Source organism: Castor canadensis, chromosome 8, assembly GCF_047511655.1.
Source record: "Castor canadensis chromosome 8, mCasCan1.hap1v2, whole genome shotgun sequence".
In the NCBI taxonomy this organism is placed as follows: domain Eukaryota; kingdom Metazoa; phylum Chordata; class Mammalia; order Rodentia; family Castoridae; genus Castor; species Castor canadensis.
This window is the reverse complement of record NC_133393.1, coordinates 86140662-86163631: the sequence shown is the minus strand read 5'-3', so window position 1 is coordinate 86163631 and position 22970 is coordinate 86140662. Positions and strand designations below refer to the sequence as shown.

General features: G+C 42.7%; 1 long non-coding RNA gene across 2 annotated transcripts; it reads left to right on the top strand.

Annotated features, from left to right (window-relative positions):
- Positions 1–239: 239 nt before the first annotated feature.
- LOC141425749 (uncharacterized) lies at positions 240–21661 on the top strand. 2 transcript variants are annotated; one of them, XR_012450835.1, is made up of 3 exons: positions 240–295; positions 19726–19967; positions 20369–21661. It is a non-coding gene; the product is annotated as an uncharacterized lncRNA (long non-coding RNA). The 2 variants fall into 2 exon arrangements; XR_012450836.1 differs by lacking the exon at positions 240–295 and adding an exon at positions 19152–19530 and having other exon boundaries at positions 19797–19967.
- The last annotated feature ends 1309 nt before the right edge of the window (positions 21662–22970 follow it).

The following is a 22970-nucleotide window of genomic DNA, read 5'->3' as shown; positions in this document are numbered from 1 at the left end:
TTTGTGTTCAAAGCAAAAAAACAAATTTTAAATTCAGGCTGTTCTGCTGTTTTTCCTCTTTATTCTGACTGAAATGAGTGACAGTGAACCAAAGGTGTTAGAGAGAGTGAGAGAGAGAAAATTAATTACCTGGAACATAGGTCACCTAACAACCTTGAAACCTGCTTCCCTGGAACTGGTTTGCTTGTGACATTGGGAGGCTTCACTGCCTCCAGGCCCATAGAGGCTCAGATGGCTGACTCCAAGCACATTGGTGTGGAAGTCTGAGCAAGTCCAGGTTGATGGGGAAGTACAGGTTACTTTCTTTCTTTCTTTTCTAAAATTTTTTTATTACAGTTGTACTGGGGATACATTGTAACATTTATAAAAGTTCTTACAATATATCATGGTTAAATTCACCCACTCTATCGTTCTCCTTTATTCCCCCTCCTTTTTTTTTTAATAGGAAAATCACTCAGTAGTTACTTTCTTAGCAAGCAATGAAATAATTTTGATCTCTAAAGACAAGGACAGGATAAAACAAATGGAAAGCTGGAAAGCTGTGGGGTGAGGAAAGAAAAGATGGAAATAACAAAATATTGCAATAAAGACTGTTGATTCCTCTGAGTGTAACCTCTTAGAGCCATCACAGTGCTCCGAAGCCTGGTGGTTAGCTATAGTGGCCTCAGACAAGCTCACTGGCTGTATTTTGGCTGTTTCCCTATCTGCAGGGTGAGGAGAATACTTGCTCTGAACGGTAGGATTGCCAGACTGGAATTTGAAAAACCTGGATTCTACCTATAGCACAATAGTTCTAGTATTTGTTCTAGTATTTGTAAAATAATCATAGTTCTAGTATTTGTAAAATAAAATATAAGCAGTCATTCTATATACCCCCTGAAACTGTAAAGATTTTCTAGAAATTCTAAATTACATTATTCTTTCATTAATAAATTCATCCCCAAGTACTGCCAAAAAAACCCTGTGTATTTCTTTGGCATCATGGGCTAGGTACTATTGGGAACTGAGGACCAGGCAAAGTCTGTCAAGGAGTTCGTGTTGCATTTGGGGAAAGATGTTGTATGAAGGAAAATAAAGCCAAGTGAGAAGGATGAAGGTAGTGAAGAGTGCTATTTTGTCTAATATGATAAAGAAGGAGCTATTACTTAGATGTGGTCTGTGCCCCAATGGTCCATGCCTTGGAGGCGTGGACCTCAGCTTGGCAGTGTACAGGTGATGGGATTAAGAAGGGATTAAGGTTGTTCTGATGGGGCCTCTGAGTTCTCATGAGAAAGAACTGTTGTAATAAGCCTAAGCCTGAATCCTGAATCTTTCTGACTTTCTGTCTGGTGATATGATCTTTCATTCCTGTCATAATGTCATCTGCCTTTAGGCCCTCACTAGAGACTGAGTCAGTGAAGCTCAGCCTCTAAAACTGGATTTTCAACCTCCAAAACTGAGCACAATAAACCTTTTTTTCTTTAATAATAATATCCAATCTCAGGTATTTTGTTATATCAACAGGAAACAGACTAAGACAGAAGGCCTCTCTGATTTAAAGGAAGAGCTAAGCCATGTGGGTATCTAAAAGAAGAGCATTCCAGAGAGAGGGAATGGCTGTAGTAATACATGAGAGGGAAAAGGTAATAGAAGACAAAGTCACAAGGAAAATGGGGCCCTAATTGTATAGGTTCTAACTGTATAGACCACTATGTGGATGTTGGTATTTTCTCAGAGTGAGATTAAAAGCCATTGGAGGGTTCTTAGAAAACTCATGCCAAGAATAGACTTATTTTTGGACAGGGTCACTCTGTTCTGTATGCTTAGAATAGGCTGTAAGGAGGCAGGAGTGGAAGTGGACAGCAACCAGTTGAGCAGTTATTACTATAACCTGGGCAGTATCCCAGAGAGGCAGCTGCAGAGATGGTGAGGAGTAGCTGGATTCTGGATGGGTTGGGTGGGATTACAAGAGAAAGAAGAGTCAAGAATGACTCCAAGGGTTTGGTCCTGAGCAGCTGGCATAATGGAGTTGGTAGTTACTAAGATAAGGAACACTTTGGGAAGAGCAGATTTAAGGCGAAGGAGCAGAGAAGTCAAGATTTGTTTTAGACATAGTAAGTCTGAGATGCATCTTAGACCTTGCAGTAGAGAGTCAAAGCAAGAAGTTAGTCAATGTATTTGGGATCACAGGGTGGGAAGGGACCAGAATGTCCAGCACAGATCCCTAAGTTTCTATAGCAAAGAATCTGATCAGGGTAGGCCAGGAGTGCCTGACAACAGCCCAGTGGTAGAAAAGGAAATCATTATAAGGAAAGAGGAGGTCTAGGCTGGTGTTGCAATTTAAAATAAGGCCCCAGAGTGTTGCTTGGAACTACAGATTGTGCTTCCGAGCTGGAGATGGGAGCCTATCTAAGCCTCGCCATCCAAATATGTGTGCAAGGGCTCAGGGGATGGCTCAGGAGTACAGTGCTGGCCTAGCATATGTGAGGCCATGCCTTTGATCCCCAGCATCATAATCAATCAATAAACAAAATAAATATGTGCGGGAGTTTGACCTGGGAGAGTTCGTTCTCTATGATTTAATGAATTTACAGGTACATTGCTGTGGTGATTAGCATAATGGAAAATGCTAGTACAATTTCTGTGTGCTATCTTGTAATCTGTGCAAATTATATAAATCAATGCACATAAGTAGCTCATTGTTTTGGGTATTTTCTGAAATACAGGCAGTTAAGATTATCTGTCATCTTCCTCAAAGACTTGGACTACTGACCTTCCTTTCCCACACTGCTATGTGATTCTTTTACCCATTTTTGTTCTTCATTATCCAAGACATAACAGCTTAACAATAAAAGATATAACAATCTTTTAACATTCTTCCAGCTCCTAAGCTACACCTACCTGTTCACTCCTAGCAGGTAACCTGGATTCCTAATTTAGTGATAGGGTTAAGGAATGTAACCTGTTCTCCAGCAGCTTTGATCCTTCCTCAAGAAAGTGTCTCTGGGGCTGGGAGAGTGGCTCAAGTGGTAGATAACCTTCCTAGCAAGGTCAAGGGCCTGAGTTCAAACTCTAGTACCACCAAAGGTGGGGGTTTCTGTCTCTTGATTTTTTTTTTTTTTGTGGCACAGGAGTTTGAACTCAGGACCTACACCTTAAGCCACTCTACCAGTCCCTTTTTGTGAAAGGTTTTTTTGAGATAGCATCTTGCAAATTATTATGCCTGGACTGGCTTTCAACCATGAGCCTCCTGATCTCTGCCTCCTGAGTAGCTATGATTACAAGTGTGAGCCACCAGCACCTGGCTTCTGTCTCCTGATTTTATCTCTTCTTTATATTTTATTATCCCTCCCCACCCCACACTTTAATAATACAAATTCCATCTACCTATACTGTAGTTTGTTTGTTTTTGCAGTACAAAAACAATCTCAGAGTTTAGTGCATGCTAGACAAGCATTTGACCACTGGGCTACATCCCAAGCCCTGTGTGCTAGTTTTTATTCCTGCTCACTGCCTCTGGAATTTGCCTCATAAAATTTACCCCTTTTCTTTTCTTTCTCTCCCTTTTTTTTTTTTTAAAGTGGTGCCGGGGCTTCGCACTTGCCAGTCAGGCGCTCTACCTCTTGAGCCACTTCACCAGCCCTACTTGTCACTTTTCTAACTTTACAAAACCAGTCCCTCATTGGGACAGACAAAACACTGGTCTGACTGCCTTTTCATTGCCCCACATCCTCATGTGTCCTCACATCTCTCCTTCCATAGTCCACTGTAATTATGCTCTTGCTTATACCTGCAACTACCTTGCTCCATTTTCTTGTCTGTACTAGTTAGCAAAAGCTCAGGACTGATTAAATCTAACCCTGCCTCCCCATGCCTGAAGGCATGGCTGTGTGGCTGAGGAGGAGGACAGAGCTAGTTAACATTCATAACTCCGACCTCCAGCGGACCTTACGTTGCTTGGTAGTCATACTGAAATCCCCTCAGTCTCCTTACCTTCCCACTCTCCTAACAGTCTTTTTTATAACTTCTTCATTACCTTCAACCCTACTAAAACCATTTCCCTATTCTCACTCTCAGCTCATGACATTGTATCCGTATTCACTGAGAAAACAGAAGCAACCAGAAGAGAACGTTCACAAACCCTTCTACTAATGTTTTCCTTGTGAAAATACAAGTTTCAAGCAGTTAAAAATCACAACTCTTGTATACATATGGAATAAACATATGTTCAAGATTTGTTAGCTAAGTAAGGGAAGCAGTAAAATGGTAAAACTGGTGCGAACAGTATTTGAAGAACAGGAATTCATATATTCACATCAGGAAAGGCATTAAAATAATCAAAAAAAAAAAAAAAAAAAGAGGACTGGAAGTGTGGCTTAAGCGGTAGAGTACCTGCCCTGAAAGTGAGAAGCCAGAGTTCAAACCCAGTACTGGAAAAAAAAAAACCCAACATATATAAATCCTATCACTTTGGTCAATGTATTGAGAATAGATTATAGGAAGGCGCAAGAAGAGGAATACATTTTTAATAGGTTGAAAGCAAGTCACCTCTAGAGTGTTTCTTTATATTTTAATTATTGTTCTTTTTTTGTAGTAGTAGTAAGGTTTGAACTCAAGGCCTCATGCTTGCTAGGTAGGCTTGTTACCAGTTGAGTCTCTCTGCCAGCCCTTGCCAGTGTGTTTTAAGGATTTTTGCATCAATATTCATGAATTGTAATTATTCAATTGTAGCTGAATTGAATTATTCAATTATACTGATCTATACTTTTTTCTTTTTGGTGGTACTGGGATTTGGATTCAGGGCCTTATACTTACTTGCTAGGATAGGAAAGAATTTTACTACTTGAGCCATACCCCCAGCCCTTGTTTTTCTTTTCTTTTTGAAATGGGGTCTAGATACTTTATCCAGGTTGACACCCAACTTTCAGTCCTCCTGCCTCAGCTTCCCAAATAGCTGAGATTATAGGTGTGTACCACTGTGCTCAACTATATAATTTTTTTTCTTGCAGTGTCTTTCTCTGACTTTGATATCAGGGTAAAGCTAACCTTGTAAGATGAATTGGGAAGTGTTCTTTCCAACTCTATTTCTGAAAGATTTTAAATATTGGTGCTATTGCTTCTTTAAATATGTAATAGACTTCACCAGTGAGGCTACATGGGAATGGGCTCTTCCTGGTTGGAAGATTTTTTTATTGCTAACTCTTTTTTTTTTTAACTTAGCATAGGTGTATTCAAATTTTCTATCTCTTTTTTGAGTTGGCTTGGTAATTTGCATCTCTCTAGGGATATTTCCATTTCATTTAAGTTGTCTAATTTATTGGTAGGGAGTTGTTTATAATATACTCTTATAAGCATTTTGATTTTGTGGGTGGTACTGGGGATTGAACTCAGGGTCTTGCTCTACCACTTGGGCTATGACCCCAGTCCTACTTCTAGTTTGTTTTTCAGATACGGTCTCATGCTGACTTTGCCTGGGTTGGCCTTGGATCCTCCTATCTCTACCTCCTGTAGCTGGGCTTACAGACTTGTGCTACCATGCCTGGCCATAATCATTTTAATTTTTGTAGGGTTATGTTGATGTCCTCTCTTTCATTCCAAATACTGGTAATCTATGTCTTTGTAGCCAGAGTTCTAGGCCAGAGAACCAACTACTGGTGTTCCAACATGTCACATCTGGCCACTCACCTCAAAGAAAGCCAACAAAATAAAATGTTGAAAAGGTAGGAAAGGAAGCCTGGTGGGATTACAGGTGACACACATCATCCCAGCAGTTAGGAGGCTGAGGCAGGAAGATTGAGAGTTTGAGGCTGGCATGGGTTACAGAGCAAGACCCTGTTTTGTTTTTGTTTTAAATGGGAGAAGCTAGGCATGTGGCTCAAGCCTGTAATCCTAGCTACTCAGGAGGTGGGGAGATCAGGAGGCTCGAGGTTCGAGTCCAGCCCTGTCAAAAAGTCCATGGGAGTGGCAGTGTGCACCTGTCATCCAACTACATGGGAAACATTGGAGGATTACTGTTCAGACAGGCAACAGCATAAAGGAGACTCTATCTCAAAAATAACCAAAGTAGGGGCTAGAGTCATGGCTCAAGCAGTAGAGCACCTGCTTAGCAAGCATGAAGCTCTGAGTTCAAACCCCAGTACCCCCCCCCCCACACACAAGACTTTTAATCAAAATAGCCATTTTGGGTAGAAGGAAATTAAGTATTTCAGCCCAGCTTTGGGGAGACTGACATGAACTTTAGGTCTGAATAGAATAGAAGCAGAGTTAGGACAGGGCATAGTTAGGAGTCTTGGTCAAACTGTGGTTCACTTAATCGTCTCAGTTCTGATTCAGCAAGATGGCCCTGGAGAAGTCCTTATTGCTTGAGACAATTCAGTTCCCATGAGATGACTGCTTCTGCTTGGGGGTGATTTCATCATGGGTGATCTCTCTGTGAGCGTCACTGTTTCCAGGTTCCATGGTGACTGCAGGTTTAGGACAATGACTAGAGATTTCCAGGCACCTTTTTGAGAGTTTGGAGCAGGATGTATGATTACTTTATCTTTGTGCCTTCAGTCTTGAAGGGGGATGAGGTAGGCTCAGTATTGCAATTTAGACAGGCACTCCTTGAATGATTAACGTGCCTCTGTGAAGAGTTGAGCAGGAGTGTGACCCAAAGTAAAGGAGACACAATGAAGACAGAATGCCAGGCTCTTGGCCTGCTTTTAGTTACCTTGCAGGCCCAAGTGAGCAATCAGTGCTTTTCAGAAAGAGCAGCATCTGAGGACCTGTTACATCTCTTTTTTTCCCCTTTGATTAATCTAGCTAAAAATCTGTTGATTTTTTTTTTTTTGGCTGGGGTTTGAACTCAGGGCCTATACCTTAAACTACTCCACCAGGCCTTTTTTGTGATGGGTTTTTTTGTTTGCCTGGGTTGGCATCTAACCACAATCCTCCTGATTTCTGCCTCCTGAGTATCTAGGATTATAGGCATGAGCCATTGGCACCTTGGTTGATTTTTTTTTTAAAGCAACTTTTGGTTAATTGATTTCCTATACTGTTTTGTCTATTTTCTATTTCATTAACTCCTGCCACATTAACTCCTTGCCTTGGATTTAGTTTGATCTTTACCTTTTTCTTTTCCTTTCTTTTCTTGTAGTGCTGGGGATTGAGCATACATGCTATGCAAATGCTTTACCTCTGAGTTACAACCCCAGCCTATATTTTTTACTTTCTTTTTTTTTTATATATACTGGGATTTGAACTTAAGGCCTTTGTGCTTGCTAGGCAAGTGTTCTACTTCTTAAGCTACTCCCCAACCCTTCATTTTTTACTTCCTTAAAGAAGAAGCTTGAGTTACTGATTTAAGACCTATAGAAAACAAAACTTTTTCTTCCACTCTCACACTGCAACAATCAACAAGTAGGACTTTGGCTGTCAAATGTCGGGGGGCGGGGGGAAGGTAGGGCTTTTCCCACACACCGTGCAGGCAAGCTAGTGCTTTCTAATTCAGTTCTGACACTCTCTATCTGAAGGTCAAGAGCACAGTCCCCAAGGCTGTCCTGTACCTCCAGAAGCCAATCGCAAACCCTCAGTGGTTTTTCCGTGCTTCTGACTGGCAACATATCGGAGTTCCCACATCTCTTCTTTAGGTTAGATTAATTTGCTACAGTGGCTCACAGAGCTCTACTTACTCTATTTACTTACTTAGGCTTATTGCAAAACATAATACTGCCCTCTCAGGGGACCATCACCTTCCAGGAAGCTCTCTGAACTAAGTCTTTCTGTGTTTATGTGGAAGCTTCTTTATATAGACATGATTAAGTCGTTGGCCTCTGGTGACCAACTCAGCTTTTAGTCCTTCTGCTCTCAAAGACAGACTGAGGGCTGAAGCAAAAACCCAGCCTTTTAAGCTGGACTTGATCTTGCACCAGCCGCAACCTGAATCCACCTGGGGCTACCATGACACTTAACCACTTTGAAATACTAAAGATTTTAGGAAGCTGGGAGCTGGTGGCTCATGAGTATAATCCTAGCTACTCAGGAGGCAGAGATCAGGAAGATAGTGGCCTGAAGCCAGCCCAGGCAAGTAGTTCCTAAGACCCTATCTCAAAAAAAAAAAAAAAAAAAAAAACAATAAAAAAAGAGGGCTGGAAGAGTGACTCAAACAGTAAGAGTGCCTGCCTAGCAAATATGAGGCCCTGAGAACAAACCCCAGTGACACCAAAAACAGTCCAATTCCCAGTACTATCAAAAAAAAAAAAAATTAGGAGTTGTGTGCCAAGAAGCATGTTTAAAGACTAAATATACTTTGTGGTATCATAAGGCCTTTCCTAATTTCTGATATATGTCTCCCTCTAAGTACTCCTATAAATTTTGTTATTTTTTAGCTTCCCATAAATTTTGGTATGCTGTGTTTTCATTTTCATTGAATTCAAAATATTTTTAAACTTCCCTTATGATAACTTTCTTGACCCATGGATCTTTTTGCAGTGTGTTTCATTTCCAAATTCTTGGGGATTTCCAGATCTCTTTCTGTTTTTCATTTTTTTTTCTTCCTTTCTGTTTTTGTTTTGTTTTATTTGGAAATAAGGTCTTGCTATGTAGCCAGGAACTCTTGGTTCTCCTGCTTTAGTCTCCTCTCTTCCTCTACTTCTGCTTGTGTTAAATATTCTTTTTTTTTTTTTTTTTGGTGGCACTGGGGTTTGAACTCAGGGCCTCACATTTGCTAGGCAGGTGCTCTACTACTTGAGTCACCCAGCCCTTTTTGGCTTTATTTTTCAAATAGGTGCTCACTTTTTTTTTTGTCTTAGGAAGACTTGGATCGTAATCCTCCTTGTAGCTAGGATCACACCACTAGGCCCACCTTATTGATGGAGATGGGGGTCTTGCTAACTTTTTTCCCAGGCTAGCCTAGAGAATATCCTCCTGATCTTTACCTTCTAAGGAGCTGGGATTGCACAGGCACTATTGAGACAGAAAGGCCCTTGAAAACCTCCATTATGACCTCCCTGTGACTTAAAGGATGGAAAGAACGAAAAGCAGGAGGGACCAGGTAAGGCCAGTCTGAGGACCAACCAATTGTTGAAGGCACAGCCAACCAGAATGCCGCTTTCTATACTCCTAATTAGCATAGAGATTGAGCAATACCCTGGAGAAAACAGATTAAAAACCTCAGATCACCTCACGTCACTTCTGGGACACCCTGTCTTGGGATACTCTCTCCCCAACTCTGGGGGCTCTACTCTCCCACTTTACAGTAGAAACTTTCACACCATACTCACTCTCCTTGTCTGCGAAGTTCATTCTTCAGCTCCCTGAGACAAGAACCTAGAACTCCTTCCCTCCCTCTGACTAAATACCTAAGCCAGGAAGGTTGAGTGGAGACTTTCTGTCCTACACAAATCTCCTGTCTCACTATGATGTCCAGCCCTATGTTTAATATTCTTCACTGTGCCATTTAATCATTTAATTCTTAGGTAATTTTTTTTTAAATGGGGGTCTCATTCGGTTGCCCAGGTTAGCCTGGAACTCCTAGGCTAAAGGAATCCCCCTGCCTTAGTCTCCCTAGTAGCTGGGGCTACAAGCATGTACTGCTGTGCCTAGCTTCCTTTGATTCTTTGTGTGTGTGTGTGTGTGTGTGTGTGTGTGTGTATTGGGGTTTGAACCCAGGGCCTCATGCTTGCTAGGTGCTCTACCACTTGAGCTGCTTTTTTTTTTTTTTAGTTGTATTGGGGTACATTGTGACATTTACAAAAGTTCTTATAATATATTATAGTTGAATTCACCTCCTGCTTGCTTTGATTCTTTGAGGATCATTTCTTTTGTTTCTTTGAACCTATCTATAATTGCTGTTTTGAGGCTTTTGCCTGATAACTGCAGCTTCTGTGGATACTCAGTTTCTATCAGCTGCTGCTTTTCCTGAGAATGGCCATACTTTTCTATCTTTTTGTGTATTTTACTGAAAACTGGATACTTTGGATATTTTAGATAATATATTGTAGCAACTCTGGATTTTGATTTCCTCCCTTGAGGCTGTTTTTGGGTTGTGGGTTTCTTTGTTCAGTAAGTTGCCTGGGTATAGTCTTCTTTTTCTTTCTTTTGTTTTTGTTTTTTTTCTTTCTGGTGGCATGAGATTTGAACTTAAGGCCTCACGCTTGCTAGCCAGGCACTCTACCACTTGAGCCCCTGCACCATTCCTTTTTTGAGTTAGGTATTTTCAAGCTAGGGGCTTGCAAACTATTAGTCTTGGGCTGGCTTTGAACTGCAATTCTCTTGATCTCTGTCTCCCAAGTAGCTATGATTACAGGTATGAGCCACCGGTGCTCGGCTCTTGCCTGGGCATTAAACCTATGAAATCTGTCTCCTGTCGAGTATGTGGCTGCTGATATCTATGTTCAGTATTTTTTTTCTTATTTTCTTTTAAGAAGTCTGACTTCAATGCCAGGCATGGTGGTGTGTGCTTATAATCCCACCACTCAGGAGGTCAAGGCAGGAGAACCCAGAGCCTGAGGCCAGCCTAGGCTACATAATGAAATCTTGTCTCAAAGAAAACCCATCAAAGTCTGCCTTCCTGGGGGTTTCCTTGGTCTTGAGTAACCCCCCAGTCAACTTAATAAGGCAATAATTATGCTGGAATACCTCCAGCCAGCTGGGCTTCCATCCTTATAATGAGTATGTGTGGGCCGGGGTTCAGGCCATCTCCAATCCTGTCTGGCTGCTTGCTGCTCCTTTACCTTGGACCCTTTCACATCTCTGAGCAGCAGTCCCAGGGTCAGCCAGGAGTATGTAGGACTCTTGGGCCCTCTGTTGTCCTCAGTAAATGTGCACTGTCCCAGCCAGGAATGTGCTTGCAGCACAACTATAACCTCTGGTTGTAACCACAACCTCTGCTCCACATCAACTGAGACCTGTTTGATGGTGGCTATGAAGCTGCTCCTCCCAGTGTCCCCACCCTGGCAAAGTCTCCATGCTAACCCAGCCAAGGGCTGGGAACAGGAACAGGCATAGGAGTGTCCACGGGCAAGGCTGCCACAGATTCCTACTGTTACTACAATATCCAAGCACAGACACTTCTCACACGCGTTTATAGGCCTGTGATCAGTTTCCAGAGTGCTGGAATGGTGGCTTTTGTCCATTTTTTCTGCCTTTGTAGTTGTTCTTATTTATTTATTTATTTATTTGGTGTTACTGGGGTTTGAACTCAGCTACCACTTAAGCCATGCCTCCAGCCCATTTTGTTCTAGTTATTTTGGAGATGGAAGTCTCGAGAACTATTTGCCTGGGCTGGCCTTCAACCACAATCCTCCTGATCTCCATCTCCAAGGTAGCTAAGATTATAGGCGTGAGACAGGTGGTGTCTGGTCATAGTTGCTTTTTCAGGAAGATGCCCACCTGCTCATGCCATAGTTGGAAGATCCACCTTTCTCAATAAATATTAGGCAAATAAGTCTCTGTAACATGCCTTCCATTTCTACTGAAACTATCTTCTACTGTCCTATCACAAATTACCATTTACCTCCCAGGCTCTAAAACAGGCTCCAAGACAGACCAGGGCTGACCTCCAGATCTGTCAGTAGTCATGGCATTTTTTTTCTCTTCCTTCTTGTTTCTTTCTTTTTTTTTTTTTTTTTTTTGAGACAGGGTCTTGCTATGTAGCTCAGGTTACCCTTGAACTTGCAATCCTTCTTGTCTCTGCCTCCCAAGTGCTAGGGTAACAGGATTGGACCACCACACCCAACTTGGTTTTTCTCTTATGTTAAATGGCTAAAATAATACCTATGGTGTTATCATGCTATAATATGTATAGTTTTCATCCTCGGTTCCTGAATTATAATTCCCTCCTGGAAGCAGGCCATAGAAACTAGAATTTCTCTTCCCCAAGGTAGATTTGGAAAACTCTAATCTCTGACCACCCCCACTTTCTGTGTTAGAGCTCACCATAAAGAAATTATCTGGCTTACCTCATCCAACAGTTTGTCATAAGACCCTCCTTATTTCAGAGGGACCCTGCCTGAAACCTTGGAGGGAGGGATACTGCACAGACAGGTCAAGAAGGGCTGAAACAGAAAGGCTCTGCTAGCTTTCCCCACCTAGTCTATCAGCATTAACACATACCCTTTATGTCCTATCACATTTCCCCATGGTTGTCCAAGCTTCCACCATGCCTATGCAATGGATAAAAACCCAAAAGGAGGGCCAGGCATGGTGGTAAACATCTGTAATTCCAGCTAATCAGGAAGCAGAAATCAGGAGGATCATAGCTTGGGGCCAGCTTGGGCAAAAAGTTAGCAAGACCTCATCTCCACAAATAAGTCAGGTGTGGTTGCCTGCACCTATAATTTCAGCCATGAGGCAGGCCGTAGGTAGGAGGGATCAAGCTCCAAGGCCTGAGCTGGGCAAAAACATAAGACCTTATCTGAAATGTGACTAAAGCAAAAAAGGGCCGAGGACGTGGCCTAAGTGGTAGAACATCTATCTAGCAAGCCAGTGCAAGGCCTTGAGTTTAAACCCCAGTACCACCAGGGTTTGGAGAATTTCAGGATAGCTGAACATGGAGGTTCCTGGAGGGATGTGAGCTCTGTGTTCCTCCTCCATACCTTGTCCTACACATCTCTTCATCTGTGTCCTTAGCAAGATCCTTTATAACAAACCAGTAAATATGTGTTTCCTGAGTTCAGTGAGAAACTCAAGCAAATGACCCAACTGAAAGAGGAAGTTATGGGAACCCTGATTTATAGCAGATAGGGGAGAAGTAGAGGCAAAACAACATGGGGCTTGTGACTGCCATCTACCAAGGGATGTGATGCTGTTTCCAGGTAGACAGTGTCAGAACCAAGTTGGACTCGAGGATGCCCAGCTGATGTCCACTGCAATGTCCACTGCTTGCTAGCTGGTGGGGAGAAATCCTCAACCTTTTGAGGTCACAGAAATCGTCTGTGAGTGTGCTGTAAGAGCAGAGTGGGGAAATGACACTCTGGCTGGGGATGGGGCTCAGTAGTGGAGGGTTTGCCTAGCATGCACAAGGCCCACACCCACTACCAAAAAATGACACTTTGTTTTGCAACACAGTTATCACAAACAACAGTAGGGTCTGAAAAGGCTGATGCTTTAGGGTTCTTTCCCAACATGGTATCTGTCAGGATACCAGCAGGCCTGAGCTCCTGCTAGCCTGGGAGTCTGGGGTAGTCCTATTTCTTATCAAGTTTACACAACAGAGACCTAACTGGTGGGAATGCAGGGATAAGATCATGAAAACCCTTTGAGATTGGATCTATTATTCACAACGCTAAGGTATTATTATGCCTTACAATAGTGTTCTTTGGGAACTTTTAAAAGTCCCTCTCTCTGGGAAATGTTGGTGAGAATAAAATTTCTAAGAATAGGGAAGCTATTCAAATTAGTCCCTCCAACTTCCTTTTTCCTTGAACATTTTGACCATTACAATGTAGGAGCCTACTAAAAGACCAGGACTACATTTACCTTCTTTCTAATCACATGCTTTCACATTATTTCTTTGGTTTTGGTGGTGCTCAGGGCCTCACACTCACTAGGCAGGCACCCCACCAGCTCTTTTTTGGGTATTTTTCCAGATAGGGTCTCATGAACTATTTGCGTGGGCTGGCTTCAAGCCATGATCCTCCTGATCTCTGCCTCCCAAATAGCTAGGATTATAGGTGTGAACCATCAGCACCCAGCTATTTTTAAATTTTTATTTATTTACTTATTTATTGAGACAGGGTATTGCTGTGTGGTTTTGGCTGGCCTCCAACTTGTGATCCTCCTGCCTTAGCCTCCTGAGTGTTAGGATTACAGATATGCTCTGCCAGGCTGGGCTTAAGCTTTCCCTTTTTTGTTTTGGTAGTACTGGGAATTGAATTTAGCTTGCTAGGTGAGTGCTCTGTCACTTGAGCTGCTCCCTAATCCTTTTGCTTTTAGTTTGTTTTTCAGATAGGATGTTGAGCTTTTGCCTGACCAGCTTCACACCATACTCCTCCTCCAGCTCCTGAGTCCATGGAAGCATGGTCACGCACCACCATGCCCGGCGAGCTTTCACATTTTTAAGTTTCTTCTAAGAATTGAAACTCATATTCCCCAAAATCAGAAGCTAAACATCAATTTAGTGTTTAAAGATGAAGAAGAAAAAACATAACCAAACGAAATGTGTGGAATTTGCAATGAAAATACTGTGGTGAGGATATTTGGGACCCACATGAAAACTCAGCTCTTTCCTCAGGCAGAGCATGTTTAAAAATGGAATTTTTAAAAATTGCTCTTTTATGGTCTCTTAAATTTTTCTGTCATCCTTCCTTTACTTTGCCAGGAACTATTTATCTTTCACCATTGCCACTTGTTTTCCATGTGTTAAGCCAGAGTATGCCCTCTTTGTTTTGCTCTAACAGGGAATGAGTCCATAGCCTCAAATGTGCTAGGCAGGTTCTCTACCACTGAGCTAACATCCCCCAATCTCTCCCCCACCTTTTTTTTTTTTTTTTTGTGGGACTGGGATTTGAATTTAGGGCTTCATGCTCCCCAATCCTTTTTAAACCTTATTTTGAGGTAGGGTCTCACTTCATTGCCTAGGTTGGCCTTGAATTTGCAATTCTCCTACGGTAGCCTCCTGAGTAGCAGGGATTACAGGCACATATCACTATACCCAGCTCTGCCAATTCTTTGAAGGCAGGCATGGCACCTCTAAGTAGTCTCCTCAGTGACTGGAACTGTTCCTTGACAACACCTCCACGCACAACTATGTCCTTTCCACCCTTTATCCAGAAGTCTTCAGTGTTCCTCCACTGCCCCTGAAAGTGAGTGATCACCAGATTTCATTTGACCACGTGCTTATCCGTAATTTTTGTACATCTTTCTCTCTCATAGTTAATATGTACACACATATGTGTATATACATATGTATAATTTATTTTAAAATTGTACACTTTTTTTTTTGTGGTACTGGGTTTGAACTCAGGGCTTTCACCTTAAGCCACTCCACCAGCCCAATTTTTTGTGATAGGGTTTTTTGAGATAGGGTCTTGCGAACTGTTTGCCTGGGCTGGCTTCAAACTGAGATCCTCCTGATCTTTGCCTCCTGAGTAGCTAGGATTGCAGGTGTGAATCACTGGTGCCCAGCTAAAAAATTGTACCCTATTATATTTTGTATAAACATTTACCAAAAATAGAAGTTTAAGAGTATAACCTTAAAAAAATATAAATAAAGCTGGGTATGGTGGCACACAATAATATTGCTGCACCTGGGATACTGAGGCAGGTTTCAAGTTTGAAGCCAGCCTGAACTACACAGTGGAACCCTGTCCAAAAAAAAAGGAGAAATAGAATTTGTGATATTTTTTCTTTAAACTTCCTGCACATTCCACTCTACAAACCACTGGTCTATAGCATAAAATCCAGGCTCTGTAAAACCATCATTTTCAAACTGGAGTCTAAGTTTCCTGAGAGTACACAGTATAGACAGCATTAAGAGACTCAGTTTCCAGATTCGGAACTACCAAGTGTCTCCTCTCCTGACAGTACATGGCTGACACGAACTGATTTTTCTTTTCCACCCTCCCTTTCGAAATTACTCTCAGCCTTCACAACAGAAGAGTATCCCTCAGCCATCCTGTACTGTATATGTGCTTTGTCCCTAAGAAAAGGAATAGTCTGAGAATGTGTCGTGCCTGAGGGAGAGTCTCTTGACAGCAGAGAGAAACACTGACAGGGCAGCACCTTATTTCGCTCACTTGACAAATTTACATCCAGCCCATGTGCTTGGGACAGCCATCTATCTTAGAATTAGAAGTTACAGGAAAGAAGGTGGAAGCTCTTATAGTAATGTAATTTTGGAGGAAGGGCTGAGACAGGGCCTCACTATGTAGCCCAGGCTGGCCCCCAACTGTGTGGCTCCCATTTTTTGATGAAAAGATATATAAAGTACTATTCAATATATAACACAACTGAAATTTCATCATTTGTAGCAATTTTTAGTTCTGATGACCAGTGCCTTCAACTAATTCATGACATCATAACCACCCCACTCTTTGCTATCTTATCTCCTTCCTGTCATCCCCCTCATGCTCGTTGGCACTCTTGCAGGCCTGACCCTTGCATGTGCACAGGCCAGTTCTTCCATCAGAAACACCTTTCCCTCCCACCTCAGAGTGCTGAAATCCTGCTTAACATCTGCTTGGATGAAGGCACTAGTTAGGCACTGGGGATACAAAATGAATATATTTTTCACAGAATATAACTGTCTAAAGGCCTGGCATGTTGGTATCTGCCTGTAATCCCAGAACTCAGGCTGCTGAGGCAGGAGGATTGCAAGTTTGAGGTCTACCTGGGTTATGTACCGAGACCCTGTCTCAAAAATTAAAAAAAAAAAAGTCTAATATAAGAGATAGACAGATACACGGTGACTATCTAGTATTATAAGAGTATGCTGGGGAACCATGAGGTGCTGCTCACTTACACAGGGGCCCCCTCCCTGTACCTGGAGGGGAGGGGAGTAAGGAAGTCTGCCCAGAAGAAGTGGCTTTCTTTTCCTAGAAAGCCAAGACCCTTTGAGAAGCCTGACATTTTGCATAGAGAAGAGGACTAATCTACACTGAGAACAAAAATGAATTAGGTTGACATTATTAAGGCAATTCCTCTGTGGAGTCAGGATCTTTTTTTTTTTTTGAGATGGGGAGTCTCAGTGTGTTGTCAAGGCTGGTCTTTAACTCCTAGGCTCACGTTGATCTTGTTGCCTCAGCCCCCAGAGTAGCTGGGATTATAGGTGCAGTGCCCAGCTTTGGAATAAGGATTTCAACCATGAGGGACACACTAACTTACCTCCAGATAGAAACTTCTTGCACATTTAATCTGTTTTATGCTTCTCAGAGAACATTCATATGCTTTCAAAACCCCAATTATGGAACAAGCTGAAAGTCAAGGGAAAGGTCATCTTTAAAAAAATTTTCCCTTGCCTTTTTGCCAAACACAAATATATGAACCCTGAGATAAATTGCTGGGGGAATGGGCAGCCATTTTTATATTGAGCTCTCTGGAAATAGTGCTCAGTGCTCTTGGCACACTGGTGAGGAAAGTGACAGGTGGGTCATGTGGGTGGCTCTCTTCTGAGGGTGAGGAATTCCTCTAAGCAAACAAGTTAAGGAAATAAAAAGAAAATATTCAATGGGAACAAAATGCCTTGTGCCACAGGAGAGAAGGAGGCTGGAAAGGCTCAACACTCTCCCTGTGTTCCCAGCTGCGTCCTAGCCAGAAACAGGAAAGCCCCTTCCCTGAGAGCTGCTCAGTTCCCTCCTCCTGCCAGCATGCAGTGCTCATCTGTTACCAAGCTAGTTAGTGCAATGCAAGACTCCTCCACAAATCCATTGTAGAAGTGAGATATGAGAGGTGTGGCAGCAGCCACCAAGTATTTCCTACACTGCTCACGATGTTAAACCCAATAACTCTTTGCTCATTCAAAATAGAAGATAACAGGGGCTGGAGGAATGGTTTAAGCAGTACAGTGCTGAGTGCCTGCCTTGCAAGCTCAAAGTCCTGAGTTCAAACCCCAGTACCACCAAAAAAAAAAAAGCAAAAGAAAATATATCCAGTTTTCTAGCTCTCTGATACAGACCTCTCATTCATTCAGTGCCACAGTGGACTTTTATTTATTTCTCATCCTGCTTTCTTCATTGTCTGTTGTCTTCTTCAAGCACCCCAATGTAGCGTTAACACTTCTCTATGGCAGTAGAATCAGACAGGTCTCACCTAAGGGGACTTAGTTATTGAAGTACCAAAGGATGCCCTTATAAAATACTGGCTATATAAGAAGACGCATCACAGGACTTGCCAGGACCACATAATCAGTGAGGCATCAGTAGGCTACAAAGTTGATAAAACTACAAACCTTTCTAAGCTCATCCCAGAATACAAAAACTCAGGGTTTTTTGTTTGTTGTGTTACTTTGTTAGCCCAGGCTGGCCTTGAACTTATGGTCCTCCTGGTGTGCTATCATGCCTGGCTAAAAATACTTAGTTTTGTTAGAAAGTAATTATCAAGCTCTTTGAGGGCAGAACTATGTTTGATAATGTGTTTCCATTACAAATGCTTCTATCAGTGATACCATACTTTCCCAGAGAGGTGGGCCAACCTTAATCTGCTCTAAAATTCTGCTCTCTACCAGTTCCCAAGCGTTTTCTGATCATGGGCTTTAATAAAATGTACAACAACGGCGAGCAAATGCAGGCATAGATGGACGTATGCATATAGATGTGTTTGCAAATAGGTTTAGACCCTTGTGTGGAAAAGGTCTGTAGTGTCCTAGACAGAAAAATCTTCAAGTGAATCAGAACTGACATAAGAGTTTGAAAAACGGTGGCAAAGCTTAATGAGCTCATTTTAAACACCACCAACACCACATTTGAGCACCTTCCAACTCCCAGATTAATTTTATTTCTGTTACCCTTTTCACCTTTGAAATTCTTTCCACTCAACGAAATCAATCCATTCAGGAAAACAAGCACGTTGTGACTTCTGTCCTGACACCTCCTATGTGGAGTGATGGAAAACATAAGTATTATAGTTTCCATCTCTGGCCTGAGACTGGCAGATGTAATGAAATGAATTATGCTTCTTGGCTTCCTGAAGTCCCAGGCTTTCCTGAGACCACCGACCAATTAAAAGCCGTTCATTTAGGCCCGAGGGCTACTCAATACGGAGACCATTTTCTAGCGGAGGATCAGTCTAGTCTCTTTTTAGATAAGCAGACCGGTATGAATGCTACCTTGGGTGCCAGATCCTTTCCAGGGCAAAAAGCCGGGCCTTCACCTGCAACCCCAAACACCTCCTTCCCCGCAGAGTCCCGCAATGTCGCCGCATGTCCAGCAGATGGCGCCGCAGCTGAATTTTCGGGAGGTGTCTACGCCTTTCAGGAGTCTGAAAAAAAAAAACAGGAAGGGGATTTTTAAAAAAAAGCATTCTGATCTTCAATATACAGTGCCTACTTTATTTTGTCAGAGCTCTTTTTATTCGAGATAGTTGAATTGAATTTGAGACTGCTTTTAAAAAATTGCAAATCTCAAATTTTTATTTATTTATTTTTTTTAAGGCTTTCCACTCTTTCAAAAGCCCCAAGAGGTAGGTTTTCAACTAGCACTAATCATCACAAGGGCACAGATACGTTAGCAAGCAGCGCTGATTGGAGAAACGCAGCTCCTAAACAGACCAGCAAGGCATGGCGGGCGCTGCGCCAAGCCGCTGAGGAAATGGCCTGGGCGGCTGGGCGGCGGCTGCAGCGCCGGCACAGCGCCGCCTGCTGGTGACAACGGAAAAAGAGCCCGCAGCTCGACAGAGACTGCGGCGAGGCTCGCCAGAGGGCGTGGGCCCTGCACTCTCCAAATGGCTGCGACACCCAGGATGCTCTTCTTCTTTATGCCCCCTAAACAACCGAACCAGAGGAATGGTGTGCATGGGCAGAGCCGCCTTTGTGTCGAGAAGAGAAATCTAGGGGCCTGCGATGGCTTGCGTAGACCATGTCTCAGAGGGTTTTTAATACTTCCTAAAGCTAAAAAGATGGGTTTGATTTTTAAGGTAACATCATTTTAGACAATCTTAGAGGAGAATGAAAAACAGAACCCCGGGAGCCCACTTTCATTTATTCTATCCTGTTATAATAGGATTTACAAAATATCAGATGAGGTTAAGAGGCAAACTTGAAAATGGGCAAGGGGGTTGAGCTGCAAGGTGGATGTGCATTGTCATTCCTGCTCCTCATTTTTATTCCAGGATTGCTGCAGTGTCATTTCTTGAGTCCCGCCTCCTCTCCCCACTTCCTTTTCTCTTCATTCATTTGACAGGAGCCTCTGCAGCATCTGCCTTAGAGCACGTCATCACCATCCACTGGGAGAGAATTGTGGTACCACCTTTCTCCCCCTATGGCTGAAGCCCTCAGAGAGATGACGGGGCTGCCCTTCTGCTCTTGAGCCTGCCTGGTTGCCAGGAGCTGTCACCCGCAAGATGATGCCAAGGTAGAGCTTCTGTTTTTATGCTGCCTGCCCTTCACTAAGCAGGTGCTTTCTACCCCAGAACCCTGTCCCTATAACATTTTATTACCCCATCATCACTTGCAGCTGTTCATAGCTTTAAGTGTAAGAATCTCCCCCCCCCCCCAAGTACTGGGACTTGAAGCCAGGGCCTCCACATGCCAGGTAGACACTGTAACCCAAGAGCCACACCCTTGGCCCTCCCTTTGTCTTCTAGTAAGAGTGAAAGCCTACAGATGGATAGTTTCATAGATGGACACTTTGACTAGAAGTCATGCTGCTTGCAGGTCCCTGTTTGACATGAAATTTCCCACTTCCCATCATAACATAGCTGTGGGCATTAATTATCAGCTCTGGTTCAAAACACGGCCCTCTTTTTTGTCCAGTATGACCAGAAACACCAAAATAAGGAACCCAACTGGAAGAGAAGGAAGCTTGGGCCTCTATGTCCCATAAGTGCGGGCTTGGGCTGTATCCCTCACAATCTGGATTGAACCCAAGAGGAGCACTGAGAGCTCAGTGTTGAGAGGACGAAAAGGAGCAGAGGATACATGGTAACTTTGAGTGAATTGGGCGGATCCAGGAAGATGCTTGACATTTATCTGCAGAGAAACAGAAATAAAGGAGGGAATGCCTCCCTAAGTGTTACTGTATCATAAAAGTGTCCTTCAGGTAGAAGATACATGGACAAGGCAGTGGATAATATTAACATGGGACAGGCAGCCATCTCCCCACATCTGAACTGCTGAACCAAGGGTTACTGAACTAATCTCAGGGCACAGCTTGAGCCTCCCCTGCTGCAGTCCCCAGAGGGAGTTGGTTCACACAAAGCCAAGCCGCCTTTCAGAGGGGGGAGGGGCACCCTCTTTCCCTTTGTTCTTCCTTAGAAAATGGGCTCTGTCTCAAGTCTCACACTGCAGCTGCTTTCACCTAGGAGGTGGCAAAATAAATTAACTGCCAATACTGATTTGGAGAGCATAATTATGGAGCCCTGAACACTATGAAATGCAAGGCCTACCTGTTTTTAGGATTCTAACATGCTTTAAGTCTTTGTTGTTGTTTTTTCTTTGGTTGAAGACACATGCCAGATAAGCACTCTACCACTGAGCTACATCTCCAACCCTTAAAAGTTTTTATCTGAGTTTGTAGGGGAAAATTTAAAGAATTTGTCCCTCCTCATCAAAATGAAAAAATAAAATAAAATAAAAAGATCACCTTCAGAAGAGGTGGTACGCACATAGCGTTCTGAACTGTACTTAACCCAATTACTGTGCTACATCTTCTCTATTCTTCCCAGAGGTATGATTTAGCCAGCAGATTTCTTTGTCTGCTAAGAAATCTCTAGCAGTAAAAGAGAGGAATCTCTGCAAAATCTTGCCGTTTTACATTTAAGTGACTTTTTTAATAAGACTAATTTAAACTGAAAAATGAAACCTACCGAATGCTGTTTGATAAAGGCAAGGAGAGAGGAAGGTTAAAGGAATATAATGGGGAGGGGTGTGAACTTGTTCAGTGTACACTCTATGCATTTATGGAATTATCACAATGAAATCCTTGTGCTATTAATGTATGTTAATAAAAAAAAAGAAGAAGAATTTAAACTGAGTGTGATGGTTCGTGCCTATAATCCCAGCACTCGGGAGGTGAAGGCAAAATGATCTCATATGTGAGGCCAGCCTGGGCTACATGGGGAGACCTTGTCAAAACAAAACAAAACGAAAACCAGCCCCCTTTAAAAGAAAAGCATTCAGAATTGCTTGTCCCTGGTTTAAGTGTGGAATGAAGGCAAAGGGTGCTTGGCTGAGGTCAGGAATAGACATCACTCCCCCAGCACTCAGAGGTCTGCTGCCTGGCCTGATTCTTAAACCAAAATCCACACGTGGCTTCTGCTCTGGACAGCTGAAGTGGCCTTTTATGTCCAGTTGGAATTTCAGTTTGGGCTGGGCTGGCTGGAATGAGTTCACACACAGACAGAAAATGGCTTCTCTTTCTCAGAGAAAGCATGGTTACTGAGCTGACAGGGATTTAGCAGGCATTTTGGAAACAGAGTAGCTTTACTTCCTGAGAATTTACTCCCCAAATAAGGTCGTTTCAGTCTCTTTGCAGGGTATCCCCAGGCTCCATAAGACATTTCCTATTCTTCTTGGATTTCATCTTTCTGCTAAATATCCATTCACCCAGGGTGGAGGGCTAGGGAAACAATACGGAGCTCTTACTCAGACTGAGGGTGCTCTGGGTACACTACAACATCTTATATTTTTTAAGTTAAGTTTCAATAAATTACAATTTCTCACCCATAAAAAAGTAATAAATAAATATCCACTCATATTGCATTTAGAACTGCAGAATAGCTGCCTGTTTCTGTAAAAGCAAGCCATGGACCAGCACTGCTTTCAGCCAGCCCTCAGCCTTGGTCTTTTCAGCTCTCTCAGGAGGAAGTGAGAACAAACTCCAGCCAGGGAAACAGCCCACGTTAGCACCAAGGGGAACAAGTTCTAATGGCTCCTTCTCTATGGGAGAGGCCCAGGCAAGCTTCTGAAGGAATTCTGCAGCTAGATATGGAATAAATAAGCAGAAGTTAAAGGACTGCATTCACTTTGCAATTAACACAGCTTTTGATAAAACAGCCACTGGGCATGTATAATCATATATTTTTGTCTGTTAGAGAGTAGGTTATAGAATGACTTTCAATGGACAGGTTCAAAATTCTTTCCAGTGTTACCTCATACATGAAGGAATTTTAATTTAAAAATCATAAGCACTTTTGAGGTCAAGAACTCTGTTTTGCAGTTTCTCTGTATTTTACACCTACTCAGTAGGGTATTAGATATATAATAAGCACTAAAGGAACACGTGCTTTAAAAAAAAAAAATCCACCACGAATAGGGGTACAGTTCAGTGGCAGAGCACTTCCCTAGCTTGGACAAGGCCCTGGGTTTGATCCCCAGCACCATAACACAAAAAACGAAAACAAAAACCACTAAAGGA